This window comes from Triturus cristatus, chromosome 5_1 (assembly GCF_964204655.1).
Source record: "Triturus cristatus chromosome 5_1, aTriCri1.1, whole genome shotgun sequence".
Taxonomy (NCBI): domain Eukaryota; kingdom Metazoa; phylum Chordata; class Amphibia; order Caudata; family Salamandridae; genus Triturus; species Triturus cristatus.
The window spans coordinates 60,357,009-60,375,657 of record NC_140587.1 but is presented as its reverse complement, the minus strand read 5'-3'; positions in this window follow the sequence as shown (position 1 = coordinate 60,375,657).

Below are 18,649 nucleotides of genomic sequence, written 5' to 3'. Positions count from 1 at the left end.
CCAGTCACTTTATCTCGCTTTGAAACGATGCTCCGCCCCATTACAGAGCTGCTGTGCATCACGGTAAATGAAGTGCTGAGTTGTCTTACCACAGTGGGTTTTCGTGTGGCTTGCCAATAAATGTTAAAATCTTACCCTCGTGGGTTGGAAACTTTTAGTTTATGCCCATGAAACTGCCAATACACCCCTTGCAGCAGAAATAAACCACCGAGTCCTTTGCTGACTTAACAATTCTGTCAGCGGATCCGCTGCTGTGCGGCGGGCAGTTTCCACGGCCGGACGGACCGTCATAAATCCAACAAAAAGAGTGTCCACTCGGAAAGGGCCTCCTTGATGGTATATTTTTCTTTATTGCAGGTGCAGCTTGATCAGCAAAACACATGGAACCTTCAAATAGAGCCTAACGCGTTTTGGGCGTGCAACGCCCTTGGTCACAGGCTGGTAAAAGGCAAATGTCACAGTCAATGTTCCCCAGTCACTATATCTCGCTTTGAAACGATACTCCGCCCCATTACCGAGCTGCTGTGCATCACAGTATATGCAGTGCTGAGTTGTCTTACCACAGTGGGTTTTCGTGTGACTTGCCAATAAATGTTAAAATCTTACCCTCGTGGGGTGGAAACCTTTAGTTTATGCCTATGAAGCTGCCAATACACCCCTTGCAGCAGAAATAAACCACCGAGTCCTTTGCCGACTTAACAATTCTGTCAGCGGATCCGCTGCTGTGCGGCGGGCAGTTTCCACGGCCGGACGGACCGTCATAAATCCAACAAAAAGAGTGTTCACTCGGAAAGGGCCTCCTTGATGGTATATTTTTCTTTATTGCAGGTGCAGCTTGATCGGCAAAACACATGGAACCTTCAAATAGAGCCTAACACGTTTCGGGCGTGCAACGCCCTTGGTCACAGGCTGGTAACAGGCAAATGTCACAGTCAATGTTCCCCAGTCACTTTATCTCGCTTTGAAACTATGCTCCGCCCCATTACAGAGCTGCTGTGCATCACGGTATATGCAGTGCTGAGTTGTCTTACCACAGTGGGTTTTCGTGTGACTTGCCAATCAATGTTAAAATCTTACCCTGGTTGGTTGGAAACCTTTAGTTTATGCCCATGAAGCTGCCAATAAACCCCTTGCAGCAGAAATAAACCACCGAGTCCTTTGCTGACTTAACAATTCTGTCAGCGGATCCGCTGCTGTGCGGCGGGCAGTTTCCACGGCGGACGGACCGTCATTAATCCAAAAAAAAGAGTGTCCATTCGGAAAGGGCCTCCTTGATGGTATATTTTTCTTTATTGCAGGTGCAGCTTGATCGGCAAAACACATGGAACCTTCAAATAGAGCCTAACGCGTTTCGGGCGTGCAACGCCCTTGGTCACAGGCTGGTAACAGGCAAATGTCACAGTCAATGTTCCCCAGTCACTTTATCTCGCTTTGAAACGATGCTCCGCCCCATTACAGAGCTGCTGTGCATCACGGTATATGCAGTGCTGAGTTGTCTTACCACAGTGGGTTTTCGTGTGGCTTGCCAATAAATGTTAAAATCTTACCCTCGTGGGTTGGAAACTTTTAGTTTATGCCCATGAAACTGCCAATACACCCCTTGCAGCAGAAATAAACCACCGAGTCCTTTGCTGACTTAACAATTCTGTCAGCGGATCCGCTGCTGTGCGGCGGGCAGTTTCCACGGCCGGATGGACCGTCATAAATCCAACAAAAAGAGTGTCCACTCGGAAAGGGCCTCCTTGATGGTATATTTTTCTTTATTGCAGGTGCAGCTTGATCGGCAGAACACATGGAACCTTCAAATAGAGCCTAACGCGTTTCGGGCGTGCAACGCCCTTGGTCACAGGCTGGTAATAGGCAAATGTCACAGTCAATGTTCCCCAGTCACTTTATCTCGCTTTGAAACGATGCTCCGCCCCATTATAGAGCTGCTGTGCATCACGGTATATGCAGTGCTGAGTTGTCTTACCACAGTGGGTTTTCGTGTGACTTGCCAATAAATGTTAAAATCTTCCCGTCGTCGTTTGGAAACCTTTAGTTTATGCCCATGAAGCTGCCAATACACCCCTTGCAGCAGAAATAAACCACCGAGTCCTTTGCTGACTTAACAATTCTGTCAGCGGATCCGCTGCTGTGCGGCGGGCAGTTTCCACGGCCGGACGGACCGTCATAAATCCGACAAAAAGAGTGTCCACTCGGAAAGGGCCTCCTCGATGGTATATTTTTCTTTATTGCAGGTGAAGCTTGATCGGCAAAAGAGATCGATCCTTCAAATAGAGCCTAACGCGTTTCAGGCGTGCAACGCCCTTGGTCACAGGCTTGTAACAGGCAAATGTCACAGTCAATGTTCCCCAGTCACTTTATCTCGCTTTGAAACAATGCTCCACCCCATTACAGAGCTGCTGTGCATCACGGTATATGCAGTGATGAGTTTTCTTACCACAGTGGGTTTTCGTGTGACTTGCCAATAAATGTTAAAATCTTACCCTCGTGGGTTGGAAACCTTTAGTTTATGCCCATGAAGCTGCCAATACACCCCTTGCAGCAGAAATAAACCACCGAGTCCTTTGCTGACTTAACAATTCTGTCAGCGGATCCGCTGCTGTGCGGCGGGCAGTTTCCACGGCCGGACGGACCGTCATAAATCCGACAAAAAGAGTGTCCACTCGGAAAGGGCCTCCTCGATGGTATATTTTTCTTTATTGCAGGTGAAGCTTGATCGGCAAAAGAGATGGATCCTTCAAATAGAGCCTAACGCGTTTCAGGCGTGCAACGCCCTTGGTCACAGGCTTGTAACAGGCAAATGTCACAGTCAATGTTCCCCAGTCACTTTATCTCGCTTTGAAACAATGCTCCACCCCATTACAGAGCTGCTGTGCATCACGGTATATGCAGTGATGAGTTTTCTTACCACAGTGGGTTTTCGTGTGACTTGCCAATAAATGTTAAAATCTTACCCTCGTGGGTTGGAAACCTTTAGTTTATGCCCATGAAGCTGCCAATACACCCCTTGCAGCAGAAATAAACCACTGAGTCCTTTGCTGACTTAACAATTCTGTCAGCGGATCCGCTGCTGTGTGGCGGGCAGTTTCCACGGCGGACGGACCGTCATTAATCCAACAAAAAGAGTGTCCACTCGAAAAGGGCCTTCTTGATGGTATATTTTTCTTTATTGCAGGTGCAGCTTGATCGGCAAAACACATGGAACCTTCAAATAGAGCCTAACGCGTTTCGGGCGTGCAACGCCCTTGGTCACAGGCTGGTAACAGGCAAATGTCACAGTCAATGATCCCCAGTCACTTTATCTCGCTTTGAAACGATGCTCCGACCCATTACAGAGCTGCTGTGCATCACGGTATATGCAGTGATGAGTTGTCTTACCACAGTGAGTTTTCGTGTGACTTGCCAATCAATGTTAAAATCTTACCCTGGTGGGTTGGAAACCTTTAGTTTATGCCCATGAAGCTGCCAATAAACCCCTTGCAGCAGAAATAAACCACCGAGTCCTTTGCTGACTTAACAATTCTGTCAGCGGATCCGCTGCTGTGCGGCGGGCAGTTTCCACGGCCGGACGGACTGTCATAAATCCAACAAAAAGAGTGTCCACTCGGAAAGGGCCTCCTTGATGGTATATTTTTCTTTATTGCAGCTGCAGCTTGATCGGCAAAACACATGGAACCTTCAAATAGAGCCTAACGCGTTTCGGGCGTGCAACGCCCTTGGTCACAGGCTGGTAACAGGCAAATGTCACAGTCAATGTTCCCCAGTCACTTTATCTCGCTTTGAAACGATGCTCCACCCTATTACAGAGCTGCTGTGCATCACGGTATATGCAGTGCTGAGTTGTCTTACCACAGTGGGTTTTCGTGTGACTTGCCAATAAATGTTAAAATCTTACCCTCGTGGGTTGGAAACCTTTAGTTTATGCCCATGAAGCTGCCAATACACCCCTTGCAGCAGAAATAAACCACCGAGTCCTTTGCTGACTTAACAATTCTGTCAGCGGATTCGCTACTGTGCGGCGGGCAGTTTCCACGGCGGACGGACCGTCATTAATCCAACAAAAAGTGTGTCCACTCAGAAAGGGCCTTCTTGATGGTATATTTTTATTTATTGCAGGTGCAGCTTGATCGGCAAAACACATGGAACCTTCAAATAGAGCCTAACGCGTTTCGGGCGTGCAACGCCCTTGGTCACAGGCTGGTAACAGGCAAATGTCACAGTCAATGTTCCCCAGTCACTTTATCTGGCTTTGAAATGATGCTCCGCCCCATTACAGAGCTGCTGTGCATCACGATATATGCAGTGCTGAGTTGTCTTACCACAGTGGGTTTTCGTGTGACTTGCCAATCAATGTTAAAATCTTACCCTCGTGGGTTGGAAACCTTTAGTTTATGCCCATGAAGCTGCCAATAAACCCCTTGCAGCAGAAATAAACCACCGAGTCCTTTGCTGACTTAACAATTCTGTCAGCGGATCCGCTGCTGTGCGGCGGGCAGTTTCCACGGCCGGACGGACCGTCATAAATCCAACAAAAAGAGTGTCCACTCGGAAAGGGCCTCCTTGATGGTATATTTTTCTTTATTGCAGCTGCAGCTTGATCGGCAAAACACATGGAACCTTCAAATAGAGCCTAACGCGTTTCGGGCGTGCAACGCCCTTGGTCACAGGCTGGTAACAGGCAAATGTCACAGTCAATGTTCCCCAGTCACTTTATCTCGCTTTTAAACAATGCTCCACCCCATTACAGAGCTGCTGTGCATCACGGTATATGCAGTGCTGAGTTGTCTTACCACAGTGGGTTTTCGTGTGACTTGCCAATAAATGTTAAAATCTTACCCTCGTGGGTTGGAAACCTTTAGTTTATGCCCATGAAGCTGCCAATACACCCCTTGCAGCAGAAATAAACCGCTGAGTCCTTTGCTGACTTAACAATTCTGTCAGCGGATCCGCTGCTGTGCGGCGGGCAGTTTCCACGGCCGGACGGACCGTCATAAATCCAACAAAAAGAGTGTCCACTCGGAAAGGGCCTCCTTGATGGTATATTTTTCTTTATTGCAGCTGCAGCTTGATCGGCAAAACACATGGAACCTTCAAATAGAGCCTAACGCGTTTCGGGCGTGCAACGCCCTTGGTCACAGGCTGGTAACAGGCAAATGTCACAGTCAATGTTCCCCAGTCACTTTATCTCGCTTTGAAACGATGCTCCACCCCATTACAGAGCTGCTGTGCATCACGGTATATGCAGTGCTGAGTTGTCTTACCACAGTGGGTTTTCGTGTGACTTGCCAATAAATGTTAAAATCTTACCCTCGTGGGTTGGAAACCTTTAGTTTATGCCCATGAAGCTGCCAATACACCCCTTGCAGCAGAAATAAACCACCGAGTCCTTTGCTGACTTAACAATTCTGTCAGCGGATTCGCTGCTGTGCGGCGGGCAGTTTCCACGGCGGACGGACCGTCATTAATCCAACAAAAAGTGTGTCCACTCAGAAAGGGCCTTCTTGATGGTATATTTTTATTTATTGCAGGTGCAGCTTGATCGGCAAAACACATGGAACCTTCAAATAGAGCCTAACGCGTTTCGGGCGTGCAACGCCCTTGGTCACAGGCTGGTAACAGGCAAATGTCACAGTCAATGTTCCCCAGTCACTTTATCTGGCTTTGAAATGATGCTCCGCCCCATTACAGAGCTGCTGTGCATCACGATATATGCAGTGCTGAGTTGTCTTACCACAGTGGGTTTTCGTGTGACTTGCCAATCAATGTTAAAATCTTACCCTCGTGGGTTGGAAACCTTTAGTTTATGCCCATGAAGCTGCCAATAAACCCCTAGCAGCAGAAATAAACCACCGAGTCCTTTGCTGACTTAACAATTCTGTCAGCGGATCCGCTGCTGTGCGGCGGGCAGTTTCCACGGCCGGACGGACCGTCATAAATCCAACAAAAAGAGTGTCCACTCGGAAAGGGCCTCCTTGATGGTATATTTTTCTTTATTGCAGCTGCAGCTTGATCGGCAAAACACATGGAACCTTCAAATAGAGCCTAACGCGTTTCGGGCGTGCAACGCCCTTGGTCACAGGCTGGTAACAGGCAAATGTCACAGTCAATGTTCCCCAGTCACTTTATCTCGCTTTTAAACAATGCTCCACCCCATTACAGAGCTGCTGTGCATCACGGTATATGCAGTGCTGAGTTGTCTTACCACAGTGGGTTTTCGTGTGACTTGCCAATAAATGTTAAAATCTTACCCTCGTGGGTTGGAAACCTTTAGTTTATGCCCATGAAGCTGCCAATACACCCCTTGCAGCAGAAATAAACCGCTGAGTCCTTTGCTGACTTAACAATTCTGTCAGCGGATCCGCTGCTGTGCGGCGGGCAGTTTCCACGGCCGGACGGACCGTCATAAATCCAACAAAAAGAGTGTCCACTCGGAAAGGGCCTTCTTGATGGTATATTTTTCTTTATTGCAGGTGCAGCTTGATCGGCAAAACACATGGATCCTTCAAATAGAGCCTAACGCATTTCGGGCGTGCAACGCCCTTGGTCACAGGCTGGTAAAAGGCAAATGTCACAGTCAATGTTCCCCAGTCACTATATCTCGCTTTGAAACGATACTCCGCCCCATTACCGAGCTGCTGTGCATCACGGTATATGCAGTGCTGAGTTGTCTTACCACAGTGGGTTTTCGTGTGACTTGCCAATAAATGTTAAAATCTTACCCTCGTGGGGTGGAAACCTTTAGTTTATGCCCATGAAGCTGCCAATACTCCCCTTGCAGCAGAAATAAACCACCGAGTCCTTTGCTGACTTAACAATTCTGTCAGCGGATCCACTGCTGTGCGGCGGGCAGTTTCCACTGCCGAACGGACCGTCATAAATCCAACAAAAAGAGTGTCCACTCGGAAAGGGCCTCCTTGATGGTATATTTTTCTTTATTGCAGGTGCAGCTTGATCGGCAAAACACATGGAACCTTCAAATAGAGCCTAACGCGTTTCGGGCGTGCAACGCCCTTGGTCACAGGCTGGTAACAGGCAAATGTCACAGTCAATGTTCCCCAGTCACTTTATCTCGCTTTGAAACGATGCTCCGCCCCATTACAGAGCTGCTGTGCATCACGGTATATGCAGTGCTGAGTTGTCTTACCACAGTGGGTTTTCGTGTGACTTGCCAATAAATGTTAAAATCTTACCCTTGTGGGTTGGAAACCTTTAGTTTATGCCCATGAAGCTGCCAATACACCCCTTGCAGCAGAAATAAACCACCGAGTCCTTTGCTGACTTAACAATTCTGTCAGCGGATTCGCTGCTGTGCGGCGGGCAGTTTCCATGGCCGGACGGACCGTCATAAATCCAACAAAAAGAGTGTCCACTCGGAAAGGGCCTCCTTGATGGTATATTTTTCTTTATTGCAGGTGCAGCTTGATCGGCAAAACACATGGAACCTTCAAATAGAGCCTAACGCGTTTCGGGCGTGCAACGCCCTTGGTCACAGGCTGGTAACAGGCAAATGTCACAGTCAATGTTCCCCAGTCACTTTATCTCGCTTTGAAACGATGCTCCGCCCCATTACAGAGCTGCTGTGCATCACGGTTTATGCAGTGCTGAGTTGTCTTATCACAGTGGGTTTTCGTGTGACCTGCCAATAAATGTTAAAATCTTACCCTCGTGGGTTGGAAACCTTTAGTTTATGCCCATGAAGCTGCCAATACACCCCTTGCAGCAGAAATAAACCGCCGAGTCCTTTGCTGACTTAACAATTCTGTCAGCGGATCCGCTGCTGTGCAGCGGGCAGTTTCCACGGCCGGACGGACCGTCATAAATCCAACAAAAAGAGTGTCCACTCGGAAAGGGCCTTCTTGATGGTATATTTTTCTTTATTGCAGGTGCAGCTTGATCGGCAAAACACATGGAACCTTCAAATAGAGCCTAACGCGTTTCGGGCATGCAACGCCCTTGGTCACAGGCTGGTAACAGGCAAATGTAACAGTCAATGTTCCCCAGTCACTTTATCTCGTTTAGAAATGATACTCTACCCCATTACCGAGCTGCTGTGCATCACGGTATATGCAGTGCTGAGTTGTCTTCCCACAGTGGGTTTTCGTGTGACTTGCCAATAAATGTTAAAATCTTACCCTCGTGGGGTGGAAACCTTTAGTTTATGCCCATGAAGCTGCCAATACACCCCTTGCAGCAGAAATAAACCACCGAGTCCTTTGCTGACTTAACAACTCTGTGAGCGGATCCGCTGCTGTGCGGCGGGCAGTTTCCACGGCCGGACGGACCGTCATAAATCCAACAAAAAGAGTGTCCACTCGGAAAGGGCCTCCTTGATGGTATATTTTTCTTTATTGCAGGTGCAGCTTGATCGGCAAAACACATGGAACCTTCAAATAGAGCCTAACGCATTTCGGGCGTGCAACGCCCTTGGTCACAGGCTGGTAACAGGCAAATGTCACAGTCAATGTTCCCCAGTCACTTTATCTCGCTTTGAAACGATGCTCCGCCCCATTACAGAGCTGCTGTGCATCACGGTATATGCAGTGCTGAGTTGTCTTACCACAGTGGGTTTTCGTGTGACTTGCCAATAAATGTTAAAATCTTACCCTTGTGGGTTGGAAACCTTTAGTTTATGCCCAAGAAGCTGCCAATACACCCCTTGCAGCAGAAATAAACCACCGAGTCCTTTGCTGACTTAACAATTCTGTCAGCGAATCCGCTGCTGTGCGGCGGGCAGTTTTCACGGCCGGACGGACCGTCATAAATCCAACAAAAAGAGTTTCCACTCGGAAAGGGCCTCCTTGATGGTATATTTTTCTTTATTGCAGGTGCAGCTTGATCGGCAAAACACATGGAACCTTCAAATAGAGCCTAACGCGTTTCGGGCGTGCAACGCCCTTGGTCACAGGCTGGTAACAGGCAAATGTCACAGTCAATGTTCCCCAGTCACTTTATCTCGCTTTGAAACGATGCTCCGCCCCATTACAGAGCTGCTGTGCATCACGGTATATGCAGTGCTGAGTTGTCTTAACACAGTGGGTTTTCGTGTGACTTGCCAATAAATGTTAAAATCTTACCCTCGTGGGTTGGAAACCTTTAGTTTATGCCCATGAAGCTGCCAATACACCCCTTGCAGCAGAAATAAACCACTGAGTCCTTTGCTGACTTAACAATTCTGTCAGCGGATCCGCTGCTGTGCGGCGGGCAGTTTCCATGGCCGGACGGACCGTCATAAATCCAACAAAAAGAGTGTTCACTCGGAAAGGGCCTCCTTGATGGTATATTTTTCTTTATTGCAGGTGCAGCTTGATCGGCAAAACACATGGAACCTTCAAATAGAGCCTAACGCGTTTCGGGCGTGCAACGCCCTTGGTCACAGGCTGGTAACAGGCAAATGTCACAATCAATGTTCCCCAGTCACTTTATCTCGCTTTGAAACGATGCTCCGCCCCATTACAGAGCTGCTGTGCATCACGGTATATGCAGTGCTGAGTTGTCTTACCACAGTGGGTTTTCGTGTGACTTGCCAATCAATGTTAAAATCTTACCCTGGTGGGTTGGAAACCTTTAGTTTATGCCCATGAAGCTGCCAATAAACCCCTTGCAGCAGAAATAAACCACCGAGTCCTTTGCTGACTTAACAATTCTGTCAGCGGATCCGCTGCTGTGCGGCGGGCAGTTTCCACGGCCGGACGGACTGTCATAAATCCAACAAAAAGAGTGTCCACTCGGAAAGGGCCTCCTTGATGGTATATTTTTCTTTATTGGAGCTGCAGCTTGATCGGCAAAACACTTGGAACCTTCAAATAGAGCCTAACGCGTTTCGGGCGTGCAACGCCCTTGGTCACAGGCTGGTAACAGGCAAATGTCACAGACAATGTTCCCCAGTCACTTTATCTCGCTTTGAAACGATGCTCCACCCCATTACAGAGCTGCTGTGCATCACGGTATATGCAGTGCTGAGTTGTCTTACCACAGTGGGTTTTCGTGTGACTTGCCAATAAATGTTAAAATCTTACCCTCGTGGGTTGGAAACCTTTGGTTTATGCCCATGAAGCTGCCAATACACCCCTTGCAGCAGAAATAAACCACCGAGTCCTTTGCTGACTTAACAATTCTGTCAGCGGATTCGCTGCTGTGCGGCGGGCAGTTTCCACGGCGGACGGACCATCATTAATCCAACAAAAAGAGTGTCCACTCGGAAAGGGCCTTCTTGATGGTATATTTTTCTTTATTGCAGGTGCAGCTTGATCGGCAAAACACATGGAACCTTCAAATAGAGCCTAACGCGTTTCGGGCGTGCAACGCCCTTGGTCACAGGCTGGTAACAGTCAAATGTCACAGTCAATGTTCCCCAGTCACTTTATCTCGCTTTGAAACGATGCTCCGCCCCATTACAGAGCTGCTGTGCATCACGGTATATGCAGTGCTGAGTTGTCTTACCACAGTGGGTTTTCGTGTGACCTGCCAATCAATGTTAAAATCTTACCCTCGTGGGTTGGAAACCTTTAGTTTATGCCCATGAAGCTGCCAATAAACCCCTTGCAGCAGAAATAAACCACCGAGTCCTTTGCTGACTTAACAATTCTGTCAGCGGATCCGCTGCTGTGCGGCGGGCAGTTTCCACGGTCGGACGGACCGTCATAAATCCAACAAAAAGAGTGTCCACTCGGAAAGGGCCTCCTTGATGGTATATTTTTCTTTATTGCAGGCGCAGCTTGATCGGCAAAACACATGGAACCTTCAAATAGAGCCTAACGCGTTTCGGGCGTGCAACGCCCTTGGTCACAGGCTGGTAACAGGCAAATGTCACAGTCAATGTTCCCCAGTCACTTTATCTCGCTTTGAAACGATGCTCTGCCCCATTACAGAGCTGCTGTGCATCACGGTATATGCAGTGCTGAGTTGTCTTACCACAGTGGGTTTTCGTGTGACTTGCAAATAAATGTTAAAATCTTACCCTCGTGGGTTGGAAACCTTTAGTTTATGCCCATGAAGCTGCCAATACACCCCTTGCAGCAGAAATAAACCACCGAGTCCTTTGCTGACTTAGCAATTCTGTCAGCGGATCCGCTGCTGTGCGGCGGGCAGTTTCCACGGCCGGACGGACCGTCATAAATCCAACAAAAAGAGTGTCCTCTCGGAAAGGGCCTTCTTGATGGTATATTTTTCTTTATTGCAGGTGCAGCTTGATCGGCAAAACACATGGATCCTTCAAATAGAGCCTAACGCGTTTCGGGCGTGCAACGCCCTTGGTCACAGGCTGGTAAAAGGCAAATGTCACAGTCAATGTTCCCCAGTCACTATATCTCGCTTTGAAACGATACTCCGCCCCATTACCGAGCTGCTGTGCATCACGGTATATGCAGTGCTGAGTTGTCTTACCACAGTGGGTTTTCGTGTGACTTTCCAATAAATGTTAAAATCTTACCCTCGTGGGGTGGAAACCTTTAGTTTATGCCCATGAAGCTGCCAATACACCCCTTGCAGCAGAAATAAACCACCGAGTCCTTTGCTGACTTAACAATTCTGTCAGCGGATCCACTGCTGTGCGGCGGGCAGTTTCCACTGCCGAACGGACCGTCATAAATCCAACAAAAAGAGTGTCCATTCGGAAAGGGCCTCCTTGATGGTATATTTTTCTTTATTGCAGGTGCAGCTAGATCGGCAAAACACATGGAACCTTCAAATAGAGCCTAACGCGTTTCGGGCGTGCAACGCCCTTGGTCACAGGCTGGTAACAGGCAAATGTCACAGTCAATGTTCCCCAGTCACTTTATCTCGCTTTGAAACGATGCTCCGCCCCATTACAGAGCTGCTGTGCATCACGGTATATGCAGTGCTGAGTTGTCTTACCACAGTGGGTTTTCGTGTGACTTGCCAATAAATGTTAAAATCTTACCCTCGTGGGTTGGAAACCTTTAGTTTATGCCCATGAAGCTGCCAATACACCCCTTGCAGCAGAAATAAACCACCGAGTCCTTTGCTGACTTAACAATTCTGTCAGCGGATCCGCTGCTGTGCGGCGGGCAGTTTCCACGGCCGGACGGACCGTCATAAACCCAACAAAAACAGTGTCCACTCGGAAAGGGCCTCCTTGATGGTATATTTTTCTTTATTGCAGGTGCAGCTAGATCAGCAAAACACATGGAACCTTCAAATAGAGCCTAACGCGTTTCGGGTGTGCAACGCCCTTGGTCACAGGCTGGTAACAGGCAAATGTCACAGTCAATGTTCCCCAGTCACTTTATCTCGCTTTGAAACGATGCTCCGCCCCATTACAGAGCTGCTGTGCATCACGGTATATGCAGTGCTGAGTTGTCTTACCACAGTGGGTTTTCGTGTGACCTGCCAATAAATGTTAAAATCTTACCCTCGTGGGTTGGAAACCTTTAGTTTATGCCCATGAAGCTGCCAATACACCCCTTGCAGCAGAAATAAACCGCCGAGTCCTTTGCTGACTTAACAATTCTGTCAGCGGATCCGCTGCTGTGCAGCGGGCAGTTTCCACGGCCGGACGGACCGTCATAAATCCAACAAAAAGAGTGTCCATTCGGAAAGGGCCTTCTTGATGGTATATTTTTCTTTATTGCAGGTGCAGCTTGATCAGCAAAACAAATGGAACCTTCAAATAGAGCCTAACGCATTTCGGGTGTGCAACGCCCTTGGTCACAGGCTGGTAACAGGCAAATGTCACAATCAATGTTTCCCAGTCACTTTATCTCGCTTTGAAACAATGCTCCGCCCCATTACAGAGCTGCTGTGCATCACGGTATATGCAGTGCTGAGTTGTCTTACCACAGTGGGTTTTCGTGTGACTTGCCAATAATTGTTAAAATCTTACCCTCGTGGGTTGGAAACCTTTGGTTTATGCCCATGAAGCTGCCAATACACCCCTTGCAGCAGAAATAAACCACTGAGTCCTTTGCTGACTTAACAATTCTGTCAGCGGATTCGCTGCTGTGCGGCGGGCAGTTTCCACGGTGGACGGACCGTCATTAATCCAACAAAAAGAGTGTCCACTCGGAAAGGGCCTCCTTGATGGTATATTTTTCTTTATTGCAGGTGCAGCTTGATCAGCAAAACACATGGAACCTTCAAATAGAGCCTAACGCGTTTCGGGTGTGCAACGCCCTTGGTCACAGGCTGGTAACAGGCAAATGTCACAGTCAATTTTCCCCAGTCACTTTATCTCGCTTTGAAACGATGCTCCGCCCCATTACAGAGCTGCTGTGCATCACGGTATATGCAGTGCTGAGTTGTCTTACCACAGTGGGTTTTCGTGTGACTTGCCAATCAATGTTAAAATCTTACCCTGGTGGGTTGGAAACCTTTAGTTTATGCCCATGAAGCTGCCAATAAACCCCTTGCAGCAGAAATAAACCACCGAGTCCTTTGCTGACTTAACAATTCTGTCAGCGGATCCGCTGCTGTGCAGCGGGCAGTTTCCACGGCCGGACGGACTGTCATAAATCCAACAAAAAGAGTGTCCACTCGGAAAGGGCCTCCTTGATGGTATATTTTTCTTTATTGCAGCTGCAGCTTGATCGGCAAAACACATGGAACCTTCAAATAGAGCCTAACGCGTTTCGGGCGTGCAACGCCCTTGGTCACAGGCTGGTAACAGGCAAATGTCACAGTCAATGTTCCCCAGTCACTTTATCTTGCTTTGAAACGATGCTCCACCCCATTACAGAGCTGCTGTGCATCACGGTATATGCAGTGCTGAGTTGTCTTACCACAGTGGGTTTTCGTGTGACTTGCCAATAATTGTTAAAATCTTACCCTCGTGGGTTGGAAACCTTTGGTTTATGCCCATGAAGCTGCCAATACACCCCTTGCAGCAGAAATAAACCACCGAGTCCTTTGCTGACTTAACAATTCTGTCAGCGGATTCGCTGCTGTGCGGCGGGCAGTTTCCACGGTGGACGGACCGTCATTAATCCAACAAAAAGAGTGTCCACTCGGAAAGGGCCTTCTTAATGGTATATTTTTCTTTATTGCAGGTGCAGCTTGATCGGCAAAACACATGGATCCTTGAAATAGAGCCTAACGCGTTTCGGGCGTGCAACGCCCTTGGTCACAGGCTGGTAAAAGGCAAATGTCACAGTCAATGTTCCCCAGTCACTATATCTCGCTTTGAAACGATACTCCGCCCCATTACCGAGCTGCTGTGCATCACGGTATATGCAGTGCTGAGTTGTCTTACCACAGTGGGTTTTCGTGTGACTTGCCAATAAATGTTAAAATCTTACCCTCGTGGGGTGGAAACCTTTAGTTTATGCCCATGAAGCTGCCAATACACCCCTTGCAGCAGAAATAAACCACCGAGTCCTTTGCTGACTTAACAATTCTGTCAGCGGATCCACTGCTGTGCGGCGGGCAGTTTCCACTGCCGAACGGACCGTCATAAATCCAACAAAACGAGTGTCCATTCGGAAAGGGCCTCCTTGATGGTATATTTTTCTTTATTGTAGGTGCAGCTTGATCGGCAAAACACATGGAACCTTCAAATAGAGCCTAACGCGTTTCGGGCGTGCAACGCCCTTGGTCACAGGCTGGTAACAGGCAAATGTCACAGTCAATGTTCCCCAGTCACTTTATCTCGCTTTGAAACGATGCTCCGCCCCATTACAGAGCTGCTGTGCATCACGGTATATGCAGTGCTGAGTTGTCTTACCACAGTGGGTTTTCGTGTGACCTGCCAATAAATGTTAAAATCTTACCCTTGTGGGTTGGAAACCTTTAGTTTATGCCCATGAAGCTGCCAATACACCCCTTGCAGCAGAAATAAACCGCCGAGTCCTTTGCTGACTTAACAATTCTGTCAGCGGATCCGCTGCTGTGCAGCGGGCAGTTTCCACGGCCGGACGGACCGTCATAAATCCAACAAAAAGAGTGTCCACTCGGAAAGGGCCTTCTTGATGGTATATTTTTCTTTATTGCAGGTGCAGCTTGATCGGCAAAACACATGGAACCTTCAAATAGAGCCTAACGCGTTTCGGGCGTGCAACGCCCTTGGTCACAGGCTGGTAACAGGCAAATGTCACAGTCAATGTTCCCCAGTCACTTTATCTCGCTTTGAAACGATACTCTACCCCATTACCGAGCTGCTGTGCATCACGGTATATGCAGTGCTGAGTTGTCTTACCACAGTGGGTTTTCGTGTGACTTGCCAATAAATGTTAAAATCTTACCCTTGTGGGTTGGAAACCTTTAGTTTATGCCCAAGAAGCTGCCAATACACCCCTTGCAGCAGAAATAAACCACTGAGTCCTTTGCTGACTTAACAATTCTGTCAGCGGATCCGCTGCTGTGCGGCGGGCAGTTTCCACGGCCGGACGGACCGTCATAAATCCAACAAAAAGAGTGTCCACTCGGAAAGGGCCTCCTTGATGGTATATTTTTCTTTATTGCAGGTGCAGCTTGATCAGCAAAACACATGGAACCTTCAAATAGAGCCTAACGCGTTTCGGGTGTGCAACGCCCTTGGTCACAGGCTGGTAACAGGCAAATGTCACAATCAATGTTTCCCAGTCACTTTATCTCGCTTTGAAACGATGCTCCGCCCCATTACAGAGCTGCTGTGCATCACGGTATATGCAGTGCTGAGTTGTCTTACCACAGTGGGTTTTCGTGTGACTTGCCAATAAATGTTAAAATCTTACCCTTGTGGGTTGGAAACCTTTAGTTTATGCCCAAGAAGCTGCCAATACACCCCTTGCAGCAGAAATAAACCACTGAGTCCTTTGCTGACTTAACAATTCTGTCAGCGGATCCGCTGCTGTGCGGCGGGCAGTTTCCACGGCCGGAAGGACCGTCATAAATCCAACAAAAAGAGTGTCCACTCGGAAAGGGCCTCCTTGATGGTATATTTTTCTTTATTGCAGGTGCAGCTTGATCAGCAAAACACATGGAACCTTCAAATAGAGCCTAACGCGTTTCGGGTGTGCAACGCCCTTGGTCACAGGCTGGTAACAGGCAAATGTCACAGTCAATTTTCCCCAGTCACTTTATCTCGCTTTGAAACGATGCTCCGCCCCATTACAGAGCTGCTGTGCATCACGGTATATGCAGTGCTGAGTTGTCTTACCACAGTGGGTTTTCGTGTGACTTGCCAATAAATGTTAAAATCTTACCCTCGTGGGTTGGAAACCTTTAGTTTTTGCCCATGAAGCTGCCAATACACCCCTTGCAGCAGAAATAAACCGCTGAGTCCTTTGCTGACTTAACAATTCTGTCAGCGGATCCGCTGCTGTGCGGCGGGCAGTTTCCACGGCCGGACGGACCGTCATAAATCCAACAAAAAGAGTGTCCTCTCGGAAAGGGCCTTCTTGATGGTATATTTTTCTTTATTGCAGGTGCAGCTTGATCGGCAAAACACATGGATCCTTCAAATAGAGCCTAACGCGTTTCGGGCGTGCAACGCCCTTGGTCACAGGCTGGTAAAAGGCAAATGTCACAGTCAATGTTCCCCAGTCACTATATCTCGCTTTGAAACGATACTCCGCCCCATTACCGAGCTGCTGTGCATCACGGTATATGCAGTGCTGAGTTGTCTTACCACAGTGGGTTTTCGTGTGACTTGCCAATAAATGTTAAAATCTTACCCTCGTGGGTTGGAAACCTTTAGTTTATGCCCATGAAGCTGCCAATACACCCCTTGCAGCAGAAATAAACCACCGAGTCCTTTGCTGACTTAACAATTCTGTCAGCGGATCCGCTGCTGTGCGGCGGGCAGTTTCCACGGCCGGACGGACTGTCATAAACCCAACAAAAACAGTGTCCACTCGGAAAGGGCCTCCTTGATGGTATATTTTTCTTTATTGCAGGTGCAGCTAGATCAGCAAAACACATGGAACCTTCAAATAGAGCCTAACGCGTTTCGGGTGTGCAACGCCCTTGGTCACAGGCTGGTAACAGGCAAATGTCACAGTCAATGTTCCCCAGTCACTTTATCTCGCTTTGAAACGATGCTCCGCCCCATTACAGAGCTGCTGTGCATCACGGTATATGCAGTGCTGAGTTGTCTTACCACAGTGGGTTTTCGTGTGACCTGCCAATAAATGTTAAAATCTTACCCTCGTGGGTTGGAAACCTTTAGTTTATGCCCATGAAGCTGCCAATACACCCCTTGCAGCAGAAATAAACCGCCGAGTCCTTTGCTGACTTAACAATTCTGTCAGCGGATCCGCTGCTGTGCAGCGGGCAGTTTCCACGGCCGGACGGACCGTCATAAATCCAACAAAAATAGTGTCCACTCGGAAAGGGCCTTCTTGATGGTATATTTTTCTTTATTGCAGGTGCAGCTTGATCGGCAAAACACATGGAACCTTCAAATAGAGCCTAACGCGTTTCGGGCGTGCAACGCCCTTGGTCACAGGCTGGTAACAGGCAAATGTCACAGTCAATGTTCCCCAGTCACTTTATCTCGCTTTGAAACGATGCTCCGCCCCATTACAGAGCTGCTGTGCATCACGGTATATGCAGTGCTGAGTTGTCTTACCACAGTGGGTTTTCGTGTGACTTGCCAATAAATGTTAAAATCTTACCCTCGTGGGTTGGAAACCTTTAGTTTATGCCCATGAAGCTGCCAATACACCCCTTGCAGCAGAAATAAACCACCGAGTCCTTTGCTGACTTAACAATTTTGTCAGCGGATTCGCTGCTGTGCGGCGGGCAGTTTCCATGGCCCGACGGACCGTCATAAATCCAACTAAAAGAGTGTCCACTCGGAAAGGGCCTCCTTGATGGTATATTTTTCTTTATTGCAGGTGCAGCTTGATCGGCAAAACACATGGAACCTTCAAATAGAGCCTAACGCGTTTCGGGCGTGCAACGCCCTTGGTCACAGGCTGGTAACAGGCAAATGTCACAGTCAATGTTCCCCAGTCACTTTATCTCGCTTTGAAACGATGCTCCGCCCCATTACAGAGCTGCTGTGCATCACGGTATATGCAGTGCTGAGTTGTCTTACCACAGTGGGTTTTCGTGTGACTTGCCAATAAATGTTAAAATCTTACCCTCGTGGGTTGGAAACCTTTAGTTTATGCCCATGAAGCTGCCAATACACCCCTTGCAGCAGTAATAAACCACCGAGTCCTTTGCTGACTTAACAATTCTGTCAGCGGATCCGCTGCTGTGCGGCGGGCAGTTTCCACAGCCGGACGGACCGTCATAAACCCAACAAAAACAGTGTCCACTCGGAAAGGGCCTCCTTGATGGTATATTTTTCTTTATTGCAGGTGCAGCTAGATCAGCAAAACACATGGAACCTTCAAATAGAGCCTAACGCGTTTCGGGTGTGCAACGCCCTTGGTCACAGGCTGGTAACAGGCAAATGTCACAGTCAATGTTCCCCAGTCACTTTATCTCGCTTTGAAACGATGCTCCGCCCCATTACAGAGCTGCTGTGCATCACGGTATATGCAGTGCTGAGTTGTCTTACCACAGTGGGTTTTCGTGTGACCTGCCAATAAATGTTAAAATCTTACCCTCGTGGGTTGGAAACCTTTAGTTTATGCCCATGAAGCTGCCAATACACCCCTTGCAGCAGAAATAAACCGCCGAGTCCTATGCTGACTTAACAATTCTGTCAGCGGATCCGCTGCTGTGCAGCGGGCAGTTTCCACGGCCGGACGGACCG